The sequence below is a fragment of the Rhododendron vialii genome, chromosome 10a (genome assembly GCF_030253575.1).
Source record: "Rhododendron vialii isolate Sample 1 chromosome 10a, ASM3025357v1".
In the NCBI taxonomy this organism is placed as follows: domain Eukaryota; kingdom Viridiplantae; phylum Streptophyta; class Magnoliopsida; order Ericales; family Ericaceae; genus Rhododendron; species Rhododendron vialii.
The window spans coordinates 11,446,062-11,459,889 of NC_080566.1; the positions used below are offsets into that span (position 1 = coordinate 11,446,062).

General features: G+C 57.8%; 34 non-coding genes across 34 annotated transcripts; all 34 read left to right on the forward strand.

Annotated features, from left to right (window-relative positions):
- The first annotated feature begins 247 nt into the window (after positions 1-247).
- Positions 248-366, forward strand: LOC131305970 (5S ribosomal RNA). Its single transcript, XR_009193522.1, has one exon. It is a non-coding gene; the product is annotated as a 5S ribosomal RNA (ribosomal RNA).
- A 288-nt stretch (positions 367-654) lies between these two features.
- LOC131305971 (5S ribosomal RNA) lies at positions 655-773 on the forward strand. Its single transcript, XR_009193523.1, has one exon. It is a non-coding gene; the product is annotated as a 5S ribosomal RNA (ribosomal RNA).
- Positions 774-1,061: 288 nt separating this feature from the next.
- Positions 1,062-1,180, forward strand: LOC131305973 (5S ribosomal RNA). The gene has a single exon (XR_009193525.1). It is a non-coding gene; the product is annotated as a 5S ribosomal RNA (ribosomal RNA).
- A 288-nt stretch (positions 1,181-1,468) lies between these two features.
- On the forward strand, positions 1,469-1,587 carry LOC131305465 (5S ribosomal RNA). Its single transcript, XR_009193046.1, has one exon. It is a non-coding gene; the product is annotated as a 5S ribosomal RNA (ribosomal RNA).
- Positions 1,588-1,875: 288 nt separating this feature from the next.
- On the forward strand, positions 1,876-1,994 carry LOC131305974 (5S ribosomal RNA). Its single transcript, XR_009193527.1, has one exon. It is a non-coding gene; the product is annotated as a 5S ribosomal RNA (ribosomal RNA).
- A 288-nt stretch (positions 1,995-2,282) lies between these two features.
- On the forward strand, positions 2,283-2,401 carry LOC131305975 (5S ribosomal RNA). Its single transcript, XR_009193528.1, has one exon. It is a non-coding gene; the product is annotated as a 5S ribosomal RNA (ribosomal RNA).
- Positions 2,402-2,689: 288 nt separating this feature from the next.
- Positions 2,690-2,808, forward strand: LOC131305466 (5S ribosomal RNA). Its single transcript, XR_009193047.1, has one exon. It is a non-coding gene; the product is annotated as a 5S ribosomal RNA (ribosomal RNA).
- Positions 2,809-3,096: 288 nt separating this feature from the next.
- Positions 3,097-3,214, forward strand: LOC131305681 (5S ribosomal RNA). Its single transcript, XR_009193253.1, has one exon. It is a non-coding gene; the product is annotated as a 5S ribosomal RNA (ribosomal RNA).
- A 288-nt stretch (positions 3,215-3,502) lies between these two features.
- LOC131305976 (5S ribosomal RNA) lies at positions 3,503-3,621 on the forward strand. Its single transcript, XR_009193529.1, has one exon. It is a non-coding gene; the product is annotated as a 5S ribosomal RNA (ribosomal RNA).
- A 288-nt stretch (positions 3,622-3,909) lies between these two features.
- Positions 3,910-4,028, forward strand: LOC131305230 (5S ribosomal RNA). Its single transcript, XR_009192825.1, has one exon. It is a non-coding gene; the product is annotated as a 5S ribosomal RNA (ribosomal RNA).
- Positions 4,029-4,316: 288 nt separating this feature from the next.
- On the forward strand, positions 4,317-4,435 carry LOC131305467 (5S ribosomal RNA). Its single transcript, XR_009193048.1, has one exon. It is a non-coding gene; the product is annotated as a 5S ribosomal RNA (ribosomal RNA).
- A 289-nt stretch (positions 4,436-4,724) lies between these two features.
- On the forward strand, positions 4,725-4,843 carry LOC131305977 (5S ribosomal RNA). The gene has a single exon (XR_009193530.1). It is a non-coding gene; the product is annotated as a 5S ribosomal RNA (ribosomal RNA).
- A 289-nt stretch (positions 4,844-5,132) lies between these two features.
- Positions 5,133-5,251, forward strand: LOC131305978 (5S ribosomal RNA). Its single transcript, XR_009193531.1, has one exon. It is a non-coding gene; the product is annotated as a 5S ribosomal RNA (ribosomal RNA).
- Positions 5,252-5,539: 288 nt separating this feature from the next.
- Positions 5,540-5,658, forward strand: LOC131305979 (5S ribosomal RNA). The gene has a single exon (XR_009193532.1). It is a non-coding gene; the product is annotated as a 5S ribosomal RNA (ribosomal RNA).
- A 288-nt stretch (positions 5,659-5,946) lies between these two features.
- On the forward strand, positions 5,947-6,065 carry LOC131305980 (5S ribosomal RNA). Its single transcript, XR_009193533.1, has one exon. It is a non-coding gene; the product is annotated as a 5S ribosomal RNA (ribosomal RNA).
- Positions 6,066-6,353: 288 nt separating this feature from the next.
- Positions 6,354-6,472, forward strand: LOC131305468 (5S ribosomal RNA). Its single transcript, XR_009193049.1, has one exon. It is a non-coding gene; the product is annotated as a 5S ribosomal RNA (ribosomal RNA).
- Positions 6,473-6,760: 288 nt separating this feature from the next.
- On the forward strand, positions 6,761-6,879 carry LOC131305981 (5S ribosomal RNA). Its single transcript, XR_009193534.1, has one exon. It is a non-coding gene; the product is annotated as a 5S ribosomal RNA (ribosomal RNA).
- A 288-nt stretch (positions 6,880-7,167) lies between these two features.
- LOC131305982 (5S ribosomal RNA) lies at positions 7,168-7,286 on the forward strand. Its single transcript, XR_009193535.1, has one exon. It is a non-coding gene; the product is annotated as a 5S ribosomal RNA (ribosomal RNA).
- A 288-nt stretch (positions 7,287-7,574) lies between these two features.
- On the forward strand, positions 7,575-7,693 carry LOC131305469 (5S ribosomal RNA). Its single transcript, XR_009193050.1, has one exon. It is a non-coding gene; the product is annotated as a 5S ribosomal RNA (ribosomal RNA).
- A 288-nt stretch (positions 7,694-7,981) lies between these two features.
- Positions 7,982-8,099, forward strand: LOC131305682 (5S ribosomal RNA). The gene has a single exon (XR_009193254.1). It is a non-coding gene; the product is annotated as a 5S ribosomal RNA (ribosomal RNA).
- Positions 8,100-8,387: 288 nt separating this feature from the next.
- Positions 8,388-8,506, forward strand: LOC131305984 (5S ribosomal RNA). Its single transcript, XR_009193537.1, has one exon. It is a non-coding gene; the product is annotated as a 5S ribosomal RNA (ribosomal RNA).
- A 288-nt stretch (positions 8,507-8,794) lies between these two features.
- Positions 8,795-8,913, forward strand: LOC131305471 (5S ribosomal RNA). Its single transcript, XR_009193052.1, has one exon. It is a non-coding gene; the product is annotated as a 5S ribosomal RNA (ribosomal RNA).
- Positions 8,914-9,201: 288 nt separating this feature from the next.
- LOC131305543 (5S ribosomal RNA) lies at positions 9,202-9,320 on the forward strand. The gene has a single exon (XR_009193120.1). It is a non-coding gene; the product is annotated as a 5S ribosomal RNA (ribosomal RNA).
- A 288-nt stretch (positions 9,321-9,608) lies between these two features.
- On the forward strand, positions 9,609-9,727 carry LOC131305985 (5S ribosomal RNA). Its single transcript, XR_009193538.1, has one exon. It is a non-coding gene; the product is annotated as a 5S ribosomal RNA (ribosomal RNA).
- Positions 9,728-10,015: 288 nt separating this feature from the next.
- LOC131305986 (5S ribosomal RNA) lies at positions 10,016-10,134 on the forward strand. The gene has a single exon (XR_009193539.1). It is a non-coding gene; the product is annotated as a 5S ribosomal RNA (ribosomal RNA).
- Positions 10,135-10,422: 288 nt separating this feature from the next.
- On the forward strand, positions 10,423-10,540 carry LOC131305686 (5S ribosomal RNA). The gene has a single exon (XR_009193258.1). It is a non-coding gene; the product is annotated as a 5S ribosomal RNA (ribosomal RNA).
- A 288-nt stretch (positions 10,541-10,828) lies between these two features.
- LOC131305472 (5S ribosomal RNA) lies at positions 10,829-10,947 on the forward strand. The gene has a single exon (XR_009193053.1). It is a non-coding gene; the product is annotated as a 5S ribosomal RNA (ribosomal RNA).
- A 288-nt stretch (positions 10,948-11,235) lies between these two features.
- On the forward strand, positions 11,236-11,353 carry LOC131305675 (5S ribosomal RNA). The gene has a single exon (XR_009193247.1). It is a non-coding gene; the product is annotated as a 5S ribosomal RNA (ribosomal RNA).
- Positions 11,354-11,641: 288 nt separating this feature from the next.
- LOC131305987 (5S ribosomal RNA) lies at positions 11,642-11,760 on the forward strand. The gene has a single exon (XR_009193540.1). It is a non-coding gene; the product is annotated as a 5S ribosomal RNA (ribosomal RNA).
- Positions 11,761-12,048: 288 nt separating this feature from the next.
- On the forward strand, positions 12,049-12,167 carry LOC131305474 (5S ribosomal RNA). The gene has a single exon (XR_009193054.1). It is a non-coding gene; the product is annotated as a 5S ribosomal RNA (ribosomal RNA).
- Positions 12,168-12,456: 289 nt separating this feature from the next.
- LOC131305988 (5S ribosomal RNA) lies at positions 12,457-12,575 on the forward strand. Its single transcript, XR_009193541.1, has one exon. It is a non-coding gene; the product is annotated as a 5S ribosomal RNA (ribosomal RNA).
- Positions 12,576-12,864: 289 nt separating this feature from the next.
- On the forward strand, positions 12,865-12,983 carry LOC131305990 (5S ribosomal RNA). The gene has a single exon (XR_009193543.1). It is a non-coding gene; the product is annotated as a 5S ribosomal RNA (ribosomal RNA).
- A 288-nt stretch (positions 12,984-13,271) lies between these two features.
- On the forward strand, positions 13,272-13,390 carry LOC131305991 (5S ribosomal RNA). Its single transcript, XR_009193544.1, has one exon. It is a non-coding gene; the product is annotated as a 5S ribosomal RNA (ribosomal RNA).
- Positions 13,391-13,678: 288 nt separating this feature from the next.
- On the forward strand, positions 13,679-13,797 carry LOC131305992 (5S ribosomal RNA). Its single transcript, XR_009193545.1, has one exon. It is a non-coding gene; the product is annotated as a 5S ribosomal RNA (ribosomal RNA).
- The last annotated feature ends 31 nt before the right edge of the window (positions 13,798-13,828 follow it).

The window sequence follows — 13,828 nt, forward strand, 5'->3', positions numbered from 1 at the left end:
CTTCTTTCATCCGGTCGCCGCAACTTCGGCTCATTCCGTCCGTATCTTCCCGGAGAGTTTTCGCAGCGATTTTTCGAGCTGCGAGCCAAAATAGCCCCCTTCAGCGGGCACTCTCGGCCGTAGCCATCCCTCCAACGGGATACGGGGTCCGGCCGGCGAGACGTGGCCAAGAAAGCCAGAGATAGAGCGAGCGGTGCCCGACGGGGCAGAAAAATGGACCAAAAGAATTGAAAGCGGAGTGCCTATCGGGTGCGATCATACCAGCACTAATGCACCGGATCCCATCAGAACTCCGCAGTTAAGCGTGCTTGGGCGAGAGTAGTACTAGGATGGGTGACCCCCTGGGAAGTCCTCGTGTTGCACCCCTTTTTCGTTTTTGTACGAAATCCCTTCCCCGCCCCCCGTTCCCTTCTTTCATCCGGTCGCCGCAACTTCGGCTCATGCCGTCCGTATCTTCCCGGAGAGTTTTCGCAGCGATTTTTCCAGCTTCGAGCCAAAATAGCCCCGTCAGCGGGCACGTTCGGCCGCAGCCATCCCTCCAACAAGATACGGGGTCCGGCCGGCGAGACGTGGCCAAGAAAGACAGAGATAGAGCGAGCGGTGCCCGACGGGGCCGAAAAATGGACCAAAAGAATTGAAAGCGGAGTGCCTATCGGGTGCGATCATACCAGCACTAATGCACCGGATCCCATCAGAACTCCGCAGTTAAGCGTGCTTGGGCGAGAGTAGTACTAGGATGGGTGACCCCCTGGGAAGTCCTCGTGTTGCACCCCTTTTTCGTTTTTGTACGAAATCCCTTCCCCGCCCCCCGTTCCCTTCTTTCATCCGGTCGCCGCAACTTCGGCTCATGCCGTCCGTATCTTTCCGGAGAGTTTTCGCAGCGATTTTTCCAGCTTCGAGCCAAAATAGCCCCGTCAGCGGGCACGTTCGGCCGCAGCCATCCCTCCAACGGGATACGGGGTCCGGCCGGCGAGACGTGGCCAAGAAAGACAGAGATAGAGGGAGCGGTGCCCGACGGGGCCGAAAAATGTACCAAAAGAATTGAAAGCGGAGTGCCTATCGGGTGCGATCATACCAGCACTAATGCACCGGATCCCATCAGAACTCCGCAGTTAAGCGTGCTTGGGCGAGAGTAGTACTAGGATGGGTGACCCCCTGGGAAGTCCTCGTGTTGCACCCCTTTTTTGTTTTTGTACGAAATCTCTTCCCCGCCCCCCGTTCCCTTCTTTCATCCGGTCGCCGCAACTTCGGCTCATGCCGTCCGTATCTTCCCGGAGAGTTTTCGCAGCGATTTTTCCAGCTTCGAGCCAAAATAGCCCCGTCAGCGGGCACGTTCGGCCGCAGCCATCCCTCCAACGGGATACGGGGTCCGGCCGGCGAGACGTGGCCAAGAAAGCCAGAGATAGAGGGAGCGGTGCCCGACGGGGCCGAAAAATGGACCAAAAGAATTGAAAGCGGAGTGCCTATCGGGTGCGATCATAACAGCACTAATGCACCGGATCCCATCAGAACTCCGCAGTTAAGCGTGCTTGGGCGAGAGTAGTACTAGGATGGGTGACCCCCTGGGAAGTCCTCGTGTTGCACCCCTTTTTCGTTTTTGTACGAAATCCCTTCCCCGCCCCCCGTTCCCTTCTTTCATCCGGTCGCCGCAACTTCGGCTCATGCCGTCCGTATCTTCCCGGAGAGTTTTCGCAGCGATTTTTCCAGCTTCGAGCCAAAATAGCCCCGTCAGCGGGCACGTTCGGCCGCAGCCATCCCTCCAACAAGATACGGGGTCCGGCCGGCGAGACGTGGCCAAGAAAGACAGAGATAGAGCGAGCGGTGCCCGACGGGGCCGAAAAATGGACCAAAAGAATTGAAAGCGGAGTGCCTATCGGGTGCGATCATACCAGCACTAATGCACCGGATCCCATCAGAACTCCGCAGTTAAGCGTGCTTGGGCGAGAGTAGTACTAGGATGGGTGACCCCCTGGGAAGTCCTCGTGTTGCACCCCTTTTTCGTTTTTGTACGAAATCCCTTCCCCGCCCCCCGTTCCCTTCTTTCATCCGGTCGCCGCAACTTCGGCTCATGCCGTCCGTATCTTTCCGGAGAGTTTTCGCAGCGATTTTTCCAGCTTCGAGCCAAAATAGCCCCGTCAGCGGGCACGTTCGGCCGCAGCCATCCCTCCAACGGGATACGGGGTCCGGCCGGCGAGACGTGGCCAAGAAAGACAGAGATAGAGGGAGCGGTGCCCGACGGGGCCGAAAAATGTACCAAAAGAATTGAAAGCGGAGTGCCTATCGGGTGCGATCATACCAGCACTAATGCACCGGATCCCATCAGAACTCCGCAGTTAAGCGTGCTTGGGCGAGAGTAGTACTAGGATGGGTGACCCCCTGGGAAGTCCTCGTGTTGCACCCCTTTTTTGTTTTTGTACGAAATCTCTTCCCCGCCCCCCGTTCCCTTCTTTCATCCGGTCGCCGCAACTTCGGCTCATGCCGTCCGTATCTTCCCGGAGAGTTTTCGCAGCGATTTTTCCAGCTTCGAGCCAAAATAGCCCCGTCAGCGGGCACGTTCGGCCGCAGCCATCCCTCCAACGGGATACGGGGTCCGGCCGGCGAGACGTGGCCAAGAAAGCCAGAGATAGAGGGAGCGGTGCCCGACGGGGCCGAAAAATGGACCAAAAGAATTGAAAGCGGAGTGCCTATCGGGTGCGATCATAACAGCACTAATGCACCGGATCCCATCAGAACTCCGCAGTTAAGCGTGCTTGGGCGAGAGTAGTACTAGGATGGGTGACCCCCTGGGAAGTCCTCGTGTTGCACCCCTTTTTCGTTTTTGTACGAAATCCCTTCCCCGCCCCCCGTTCCCTTCTTTCATCCGGTCGCCGCAACTTCGGCTCATGCCGTCCGTATCTTCCCGGAGAGTTTTCGCAGCGATTTTTCCAGCTTCGAGCCAAAATAGCCCCGTCAGCGGGCACGTTCGGCCGCAGCCATCCCTCCAACGGGATACGGGGTCCGGCCGGCGAGACGTGGCCAAGAAAGCCAGAGATAGAGGGAGCGGTGCCCGACGGGGCCGAAAAATGGACCAAAAGAATTGAAAGCGGAGTGCCTATCGGGTGCGATCATAACAGCACTAATGCACCGGATCCCATCAGAACTCCGCAGTTAAGCGTGCTTGGGCGAGAGTAGTACTAGGATGGGTGACCCTTGGGAAGTCCTCGTGTTGCACCCCTTTTTCGTTTTTGTACGAAATCCCTTCCCCGCCCCCCGTTCCCTTCTTTCATCCGGTCGCCGCAACTTCGGCTCATGCCGTCCGTATCTTTCCGGAGAGTTTTCGCAGCGATTTTTCCAGCTTCGAGCCAAAATAGCCCCGTCAGCGGGCACGTTCGGCCGCAGCCATCCCTCCAACGGGATACGGGGTCCGGCCGGCGAGACGTGGCCAAGAAAGACAGAGATAGAGGGAGCGGTGCCCGACGGGGCCGAAAAATGTACCAAAAGAATTGAAAGCGGAGTGCCTATCGGGTGCGATCATACCAGCACTAATGCACCGGATCCCATCAGAACTCCGCAGTTAAGCGTGCTTGGGCGAGAGTAGTACTAGGATGGGTGACCCCCTGGGAAGTCCTCGTGTTGCACCCCTTTTTCGTTTTTGTACGAAATCCCTTCCCCGCCCCCCGTTCCCTTCTTTCATCCGGTCGCCGCAACTTCGGCTCATGCCGTCCGTATCTTTCCGGAGAGTTTTCGCAGCGATTTTTCCAGCTTCGAGCCAAAATAGCCCCGTCAGCGGGCACGTTCGGCCGCAGCCATCCCTCCAACGAGATACGGGGTCCGGCCGGCGAGACGTGGCCAAGAAAGCCAGAGATAGAGGGAGCGGTGCCCGACGGGGCCGAAAAATGGACAAAAAGAATTGAAAGCGGAGTGCCTATCGGGTGCGATCATACCAGCACTAATGCACCGGATCCCATCAGAACTCCGCAGTTAAGCGTGCTTGGGCGAGAGTAGTACTAGGATGGGTGACCCCCTGGAAAGTCCTCGTGTTGCACCCCTTTTTTGTTTTTGTACGAAATCCCTTCCCCGCCCCCCGTTCCCTTCTTTCATCCGGTCGCCGCAACTTCGGCTCATGCCGTCCGTATCTTCCCGGAGAGTTTTCGCAGCGATTTTTCCAGCTTCGAGCCAAAATAGCCCCGTCAGCGGGCACGTTCGGCCGCAGCCATCCCTCCAACGGGATACGGGGTCCGGCCGGCGAGACGTGGCCAAGAAAGCCAGAGATAGAGGGAGCGGTGCCCGACGGGGCCGAAAAATGGACCAAAAGAATTGAAAGCGGAGTGCCTATCGGGTGCGATCATAACAGCACTAATGCACCGGATCCCATCAGAACTCCGCAGTTAAGCGTGCTTGGGCGAGAGTAGTACTAGGATGGGTGACCCCCTGGGAAGTCCTCGTGTTGCACCCCTTTTTCGTTTTTGTACGAAATCCCTTCCCCGCCCCCCGTTCCCTTCTTTCATCCGGTCGCCGCAACTTCGGCTCATGCCGTCCGTATCTTCCCGGAGAGTTTTCGCAGCGATTTTTCGAGCTGCGAGCCAAAATAGCCCCCTTCAGCGGGCACTCTCGGCCGCAGCCATCCCTCCAACGGGATACGGGGTCCGGCCGGCGAGACGTGGCCAAGAAAGCCAGAGATAGAGCGAGCAGTGCTCGACGGGGCAGAAAAATGGACCAAAAGAATTGAAAGCGGAGTGCCTATCGGGTGCGATCATACCAGCACTAATGCACCGGATCCCATCAGAACTCCGCAGTTAAGCGTGCTTGGGCGAGAGTAGTACTAGGATGGGTGACCCCCTGGGAAGTCCTCGTGTTGCACCCCTTTTTCGTTTTTGTACGAAATCCCTTCCCCGCCCCCCGTTCCCTTCTTTCATCCGGTCGCCGCAACTTCGGCTCATTCCGTCCGTATCTTCCCGGAGAGTTTTCGCAGCGATTTTTCGAGCTGCGAGCCAAAATAGCCCCCTTCAGCGGGCACTCTCGGCCGTAGCCATCCCTCCAACGGGATACGGGGTCCGGCCGGCGAGACGTGGCCAAGAAAGCCAGAGATAGAGCGAGCGGTGCCCGACGGGGCAGAAAAATGGACCAAAAGAATTGAAAGCGGAGTGCCTATCGGGTGCGATCATACCAGCACTAATGCACCGGATCCCATCAGAACTCCGCAGTTAAGCGTGCTTGGGCGAGAGTAGTACTAGGATGGGTGACCCCCTGGGAAGTCCTCGTGTTGCACCCCTTTTTCGTTTTTGTACGAAATCCCTTCCCCGCCCCCCGTTCCCTTCTTTCATCCGGTCGCCGCAACTTCGGCTCATGCCGTCCGTATCTTCCCGGAGAGTTTTCGCAGCGATTTTTCCAGCTTCGAGCCAAAATAGCCCCGTCAGCGGGCACGTTCGGCCGCAGCCATCCCTCCAACAAGATACGGGGTCCGGCCGGCGAGACGTGGCCAAGAAAGACAGAGATAGAGCGAGCGGTGCCCGACGGGGCCGAAAAATGGACCAAAAGAATTGAAAGCGGAGTGCCTATCGGGTGCGATCATACCAGCACTAATGCACCGGATCCCATCAGAACTCCGCAGTTAAGCGTGCTTGGGCGAGAGTAGTACTAGGATGGGTGACCCCCTGGGAAGTCCTCGTGTTGCACCCCTTTTTCGTTTTTGTACGAAATCCCTTCCCCGCCCCCCGTTCCCTTCTTTCATCCGGTCGCCGCAACTTCGGCTCATGCCGTCCGTATCTTTCCGGAGAGTTTTCGCAGCGATTTTTCCAGCTTCGAGCCAAAATAGCCCCGTCAGCGGGCACGTTCGGCCGCAGCCATCCCTCCAACGGGATACGGGGTCCGGCCGGCGAGACGTGGCCAAGAAAGACAGAGATAGAGGGAGCGGTGCCCGACGGGGCCGAAAAATGTACCAAAAGAATTGAAAGCGGAGTGCCTATCGGGTGCGATCATACCAGCACTAATGCACCGGATCCCATCAGAACTCCGCAGTTAAGCGTGCTTGGGCGAGAGTAGTACTAGGATGGGTGACCCCCTGGGAAGTCCTCGTGTTGCACCCCTTTTTTGTTTTTGTACGAAATCTCTTCCCCGCCCCCCGTTCCCTTCTTTCATCCGGTCGCCGCAACTTCGGCTCATGCCGTCCGTATCTTCCCGGAGAGTTTTCGCAGCGATTTTTCCAGCTTCGAGCCAAAATAGCCCCGTCAGCGGGCACGTTCGGCCGCAGCCATCCCTCCAACGGGATACGGGGTCCGGCCGGCGAGACGTGGCCAAGAAAGCCAGAGATAGAGGGAGCGGTGCCCGACGGGGCCGAAAAATGGACCAAAAGAATTGAAAGCGGAGTGCCTATCGGGTGCGATCATAACAGCACTAATGCACCGGATCCCATCAGAACTCCGCAGTTAAGCGTGCTTGGGCGAGAGTAGTACTAGGATGGGTGACCCCCTGGGAAGTCCTCGTGTTGCACCCCTTTTTCGTTTTTGTACGAAATCCCTTCCCCGCCCCCCGTTCCCTTCTTTCATCCGGTCGCCGCAACTTCGGCTCATGCCGTCCGTATCTTCCCGGAGAGTTTTCGCAGCGATTTTTCCAGCTTCGAGCCAAAATAGCCCCGTCAGCGGGCACGTTCGGCCGCAGCCATCCCTCCAACAAGATACGGGGTCCGGCCGGCGAGACGTGGCCAAGAAAGACAGAGATAGAGCGAGCGGTGCCCGACGGGGCCGAAAAATGGACCAAAAGAATTGAAAGCGGAGTGCCTATCGGGTGCGATCATACCAGCACTAATGCACCGGATCCCATCAGAACTCCGCAGTTAAGCGTGCTTGGGCGAGAGTAGTACTAGGATGGGTGACCCCCTGGGAAGTCCTCGTGTTGCACCCCTTTTTCGTTTTTGTACGAAATCCCTTCCCCGCCCCCCGTTCCCTTCTTTCATCCGGTCGCCGCAACTTCGGCTCATGCCGTCCGTATCTTTCCGGAGAGTTTTCGCAGCGATTTTTCCAGCTTCGAGCCAAAATAGCCCCGTCAGCGGGCACGTTCGGCCGCAGCCATCCCTCCAACGGGATACGGGGTCCGGCCGGCGAGACGTGGCCAAGAAAGACAGAGATAGAGGGAGCGGTGCCCGACGGGGCCGAAAAATGTACCAAAAGAATTGAAAGCGGAGTGCCTATCGGGTGCGATCATACCAGCACTAATGCACCGGATCCCATCAGAACTCCGCAGTTAAGCGTGCTTGGGCGAGAGTAGTACTAGGATGGGTGACCCCCTGGGAAGTCCTCGTGTTGCACCCCTTTTTTGTTTTTGTACGAAATCTCTTCCCCGCCCCCCGTTCCCTTCTTTCATCCGGTCGCCGCAACTTCGGCTCATGCCGTCCGTATCTTCCCGGAGAGTTTTCGCAGCGATTTTTCCAGCTTCGAGCCAAAATAGCCCCGTCAGCGGGCACGTTCGGCCGCAGCCATCCCTCCAACGGGATACGGGGTCCGGCCGGCGAGACGTGGCCAAGAAAGCCAGAGATAGAGGGAGCGGTGCCCGACGGGGCCGAAAAATGGACCAAAAGAATTGAAAGCGGAGTGCCTATCGGGTGCGATCATAACAGCACTAATGCACCGGATCCCATCAGAACTCCGCAGTTAAGCGTGCTTGGGCGAGAGTAGTACTAGGATGGGTGACCCCCTGGGAAGTCCTCGTGTTGCACCCCTTTTTCGTTTTTGTACGAAATCCCTTCCCCGCCCCCCGTTCCCTTCTTTCATCCGGTCGCCGCAACTTCGGCTCATGCCGTCCGTATCTTCCCGGAGAGTTTTCGCAGCGATTTTTCCAGCTTCGAGCCAAAATAGCCCCGTCAGCGGGCACGTTCGGCCGCAGCCATCCCTCCAACGGGATACGGGGTCCGGCCGGCGAGACGTGGCCAAGAAAGCCAGAGATAGAGGGAGCGGTGCCCGACGGGGCCGAAAAATGGACCAAAAGAATTGAAAGCGGAGTGCCTATCGGGTGCGATCATAACAGCACTAATGCACCGGATCCCATCAGAACTCCGCAGTTAAGCGTGCTTGGGCGAGAGTAGTACTAGGATGGGTGACCCTTGGGAAGTCCTCGTGTTGCACCCCTTTTTCGTTTTTGTACGAAATCCCTTCCCCGCCCCCCGTTCCCTTCTTTCATCCGGTCGCCGCAACTTCGGCTCATGCCGTCCGTATCTTTCCGGAGAGTTTTCGCAGCGATTTTTCCAGCTTCGAGCCAAAATAGCCCCGTCAGCGGGCACGTTCGGCCGCAGCCATCCCTCCAACGGGATACGGGGTCCGGCCGGCGAGACGTGGCCAAGAAAGACAGAGATAGAGGGAGCGGTGCCCGACGGGGCAGAAAAATGTACCAAAAGAATTGAAAGCGGAGTGCCTATCGGGTGCGATCATACCAGCACTAATGCACCGGATCCCATCAGAACTCCGCAGTTAAGCGTGCTTGGGCGAGAGTAGTACTAGGATGGGTGACCCCCTGGGAAGTCCTCGTGTTGCACCCCTTTTTTGTTTTTGTACGAAATCTCTTCCCCGCCCCCCGTTCCCTTCTTTCATCCGGTCGCCGCAACTTCGGCTCATGCCGTCCGTATCTTCCCGGAGAGTTTTCGCAGCGATTTTTCCAGCTTCGAGCCAAAATAGCCCCGTCAGCGGGCACGTTCGGCCGCAGCCATCCCTCCAACGGGATACGGGGTCCGGCCGGCGAGACGTGGCCAAGAAAGCCAGAGATAGAGGGAGCGGTGCCCGACGGGGCAGAAAAATGGACCAAAAGAATTGAAAGCGGAGTGCCTATCGGGTGCGATCATAACAGCACTAATGCACCGGATCCCATCAGAACTCCGCAGTTAAGCGTGCTTGGGCGAGAGTAGTACTAGGATGGGTGACCCCCTGGGAAGTCCTCGTGTTGCACCCCTTTTTCGTTTTTGTACGAAATCCCTTCCCCGCCCCCCGTTCCCTTCTTTCATCCGGTCGCCGCAACTTCGGCTCATGCCGTCCGTATCTTCCCGGAGAGTTTTCGCAGCGATTTTTCCAGCTTCGAGCCAAAATAGCCCCGTCAGCGGGCACGTTCGGCCGCAGCCATCCCTCCAACGGGATACGGGGTCCGGCCGGCGAGACGTGGCCAAGAAAGCCAGAGATAGAGGGAGCGGTGCCCGACGGGGCCGAAAAATGGACCAAAAGAATTGAAAGCGGAGTGCCTATCGGGTGCGATCATAACAGCACTAATGCACCGGATCCCATCAGAACTCCGCAGTTAAGCGTGCTTGGGCGAGAGTAGTACTAGGATGGGTGACCCCCTTGGAAGTCCTCGTGTTGCACCCCTTTTTCGTTTTTGTACGAAATCCCTTCCCCGCCCCCCGTTCCCTTCTTTCATCCGGTCGCCGCAACTTCGGCTCATGCCGTCCGTATCTTTCCGGAGAGTTTTCGCAGCGATTTTTCCAGCTTCGAGCCAAAATAGCCCCGTCAGCGGGCACGTTCGGCCGCAGCCATCCCTCCAACGGGATACGGGGTCCGGCCGGCGAGACGTGGCCAAGAAAGCCAGAGATAGAGGGAGCGGTGCCCGACGGGGCAGAAAAATGTACCAAAAGAATTGAAAGCGGAGTGCCTATCGGGTGCGATCATACCAGCACTAATGCACCGGATCCCATCAGAACTCCGCAGTTAAGCGTGCTTGGGCGAGAGTAGTACTAGGATGGGTGACCCCCTGGGAAGTCCTCGTGTTGCACCCCTTTTTTGTTTTTGTACGAAATCTCTTCCCCGCCCCCCGTTCCCTTCTTTCATCCGGTCGCCGCAACTTCGGCTCATGCCGTCCGTATCTTCCCGGAGAGTTTTCGCAGCGATTTTTCCAGCTTCGAGCCAAAATAGCCCCGTCAGCGGGCACGTTCGGCCGCAGCCATCCCTCCAACGGGATACGGGGTCCGGCCGGCGAGACGTGGCCAAGAAAGCCAGAGATAGAGGGAGCGGTGCCCGACGGGGCCGAAAAATGGACCAAAAGAATTGAAAGCGGAGTGCCTATCGGGTGCGATCATACCAGCACTAATGCACCGGATCCCATCAGAACTCCGCAGTTAAGCGTGCTTGGGCGAGAGTAGTACTAGGATGGGTGACCCCCTGGGAAGTCCTCGTGTTGCACCCCTTTTTCGTTTTTGTACGAAATCCCTTCCCCGCCCCCCGTTCCCTTCTTTCATCCGGTCGCCGCAACTTCGGCTCATGCCGTCCGGATCTTCCCGGAGAGTTTTCGCAGCGATTTTTCCAGCTGCGAGCCAAAATAGCCCCGTCAGCGGGCACGTTCGGCCGCAGCCATCCCTCCAACGGGATACGGGGTCCGGCCGGCGAGACGTGGCCAAGAAAGACAGAGATAGAGGGAGCGGTGCCCGACGGGGCAGAAAAATGGACCAAAAGAATTGAAAGCGGAGTGCCTATCGGGTGCGATCATAACAGCACTAATGCACCGGATCCCATCAGAACTCCGCAGTTAAGCGTGCTTGGGCGAGAGTAGTACTAGGATGGGTGACCCCCGGGAAGTCCTCGTGTTGCACCCCTTTTTCGTTTTTGTACGAAATCCCTTCCCCGCCCCCCGTTCCCTTCTTTCATCCGGTCGCCGCAACTTCGGCTCATGCCGTCCGTATCTTCCCGGAGAGTTTTCGCAGCGATTTTTCCAGCTTCGAGCCAAAATAGCCCCGTCAGCGGGCACGTTCGGCCGCAGCCATCCCTCCAACGGGATACGGGGTCCGGCCGGCGAGACGTGGCCAAGAAAGCCAGAGATAGAGGGAGCGGTGCCCGACGGGGCAGAAAAATGGACCAAAAGAATTGAAAGCGGAGTGCCTATCGGGTGCGATCATAACAGCACTAATGCACCGGATCCCATCAGAACTCCGCAGTTAAGCGTGCTTGGGCGAGAGTAGTACTAGGATGGGTGACCCCCTGGGAAGTCCTCGTGTTGCACCCCTTTTTCGTTTTTGTACGAAATCCCTTCCCCGCCCCCCGTTCCCTTCTTTCATCCGGTCGCCGCAACTTCGGCTCATGCCGTCCGTATCTTTCCGGAGAGTTTTCGCAGCGATTTTTCCAGCTTCGAGCCAAAATAGCCCCGTCAGCGGGCACGTTCGGCCGCAGCCATCCCTCCAACGGGATACGGGGTCCGGCCGGCGAGACGTGGCCAAGAAAGCCAGAGATAGAGGGAGCGGTGCCCGACGGGGCAGAAAAATGTACCAAAAGAATTGAAAGCGGAGTGCCTATCGGGTGCGATCATACCAGCACTAATGCACCGGATCCCATCAGAACTCGCAGTTAAGCGTGCTTGGGCGAGAGTAGTACTAGGATGGGTGACCCCCTGGGAAGTCCTCGTGTTGCACCCCTTTTTCGTTTTTGTACGAAATCCCTTCCCCGCCCCCCGTTCCCTTCTTTCATCCGGTCGCCGCAACTTCGGCTCATGCCGTCCGTATCTTTCCGGAGAGTTTTCGCAGCGATTTTTCCAGCTTCGAGCCAAAATAGCCCCGTCAGCGGGCACGTTCGGCCGCAGCCATCCCTCCAACGGGATACGGGGTCCGGCCGGCGAGACGTGGCCAAGAAAGCCAGAGATAGAGGGAGCGGTGCCCGACGGGGCCGAAAAATGGACCAAAAGAATTGAAAGCGGAGTGCCTATCGGGTGCGATCATACCAGCACTAATGCACCGGATCCCATCAGAACTCCGCAGTTAAGCGTGCTTGGGCGAGAGTAGTACTAGGATGGGTGACCCCCTGGGAAGTCCTCGTGTTGCACCCCTTTTTTGTTTTTGTACGAAATCCCTTCCCCGCCCCCCGTTCCCTTCTTTCATCCGGTCGCCGCAACTTCGGCTCATGCCGTCCGTATCTTCCCGGAGAGTTTTCGCAGCGATTTTTCCAGCTTCGAGCCAAAATAGCCCCGTCAGCGGGCACGTTCGGCCGCAGCCATCCCTCCAACGGGATACGGGGTCCGGCCGGCGAGACGTGGCCAAGAAAGCCAGAGATAGAGGGAGCGGTGCCCGACGGGGCCGAAAAATGGACCAAAAGAATTGAAAGCGGAGTGCCTATCGGGTGCGATCATAACAGCACTAATGCACCGGATCCCATCAGAACTCCGCAGTTAAGCGTGCTTGGGCGAGAGTAGTACTAGGATGGGTGACCCCCTGGGAAGTCCTCGTGTTGCACCCCTTTTTCGTTTTTGTACGAAATCCCTTCCCCGCCCCCCGTTCCCTTCTTTCATCCGGTCGCCGCAACTTCGGCTCATGCCGTCCGTATCTTCCCGGAGAGTTTTCGCAGCGATTTTTCGAGCTGCGAGCCAAAATAGCCCCCTTCAGCGGGCACTCTCGGCCGCAGCCATCCCTCCAACGGGATACGGGGTCCGGCCGGCGAGACGTGGCCAAGAAAGCCAGAGATAGAGCGAGCAGTGCCCGACGGGGCAGAAAAATGGACCAAAAGAATTGAAAGCGGAGTGCCTATCGGGTGCGATCATACCAGCACTAATGCACCGGATCCCATCAGAACTCCGCAGTTAAGCGTGCTTGGGCGAGAGTAGTACTAGGATGGGTGACCCCCTGGGAAGTCCTCGTGTTGCACCCCTTTTTCGTTTTTGTACGAAATCCCTTCCCCGCCCCCCGTTCCCTTCTTTCATCCGGTCGCCGCAACTTCGGCTCATTCCGTCCGTATCTTCCCGGAGAGTTTTCGCAGCGATTTTTCGAGCTGCGAGCCAAAATAGCCCCCTTCAGCGGGCACTCTCGGCCGTAGCCATCCCTCCAACGGGATACGGGGTCCGGCCGGCGAGACGTAGCCAAGAAAGCCAGAGATAGAGCGAGCGGTGCCCGACGGGGGAGAAAAATGGACCAAAAGAATTGAAAGCGGAGTGCCTATCGGGTGCGATCATACCAGCACTAATGCACCGGATCCCATCAGAACTCCGCAGTTAAGCGTGCTTGGGCGAGAGTAGTACTAGGATGGGTGACCCCCTGGGAAGTCCTCGTGTTGCACCCCTTTTTCGTTTTTGTACGAAATCCCTTCCCCGCCCCCCGTTCCCTTCTTTCATCCGGTCGCCGCAACTTCGGCTCATGCCGTCCGTATCTTCCCGGAGAGTTTTCGCAGCGATTTTTCCAGCTTCGAGCCAAAATAGCCCCGTCAGCGGGCACGTTCGGCCGCAGCCATCCCTCCAACAAGATACGGGGTCCGGCCGGCGAGACGTGGCCAAGAAAGACAGAGATAGAGCGAGCGGTGCCCGACGGGGCCGAAAAATGGACCAAAAGAATTGAAAGCGGAGTGCCTATCGGGTGCGATCATACCAGCACTAATGCACCGGATCCCATCAGAACTCCGCAGTTAAGCGTGCTTGGGCGAGAGTAGTACTAGGATGGGTGACCCCCTGGGAAGTCCTCGTGTTGCACCCCTTTTTCGTTTTTGTACGAAATCCCTTCCCCGCCCCCCGTTCCCTTCTTTCATCCGGTCGCCGCAACTTCGGCTCATGCCGTCCGTATCTTTCCGGAGAGTTTTCGCAGCGATTTTTCCAGCTTCGAGCCAAAATAGCCCCGTCAGCGGGCACGTTCGGCCGCAGCCATCCCTCCAACGGGATACGGGGTCCGGCCGGCGAGACGTGGCCAAGAAAGACAGAGATAGAGGGAGCGGTGCCCGACGGGGCCGAAAAATGTACCAAAAGAATTGAAAGCGGAGTGCCTATCGGGTGCGATCATACCAGCACTAATGCACCGGATCCCATCAGAACTCCGCAGTTAAGCGTGCTTGGGCGAGAGTAGTACTAGGATGGGTGACCCCCTGGGAAGTCCTCGTGTTGCACCCCTTTTTTGTTTTTGTACGAAATCTCTTCCCCG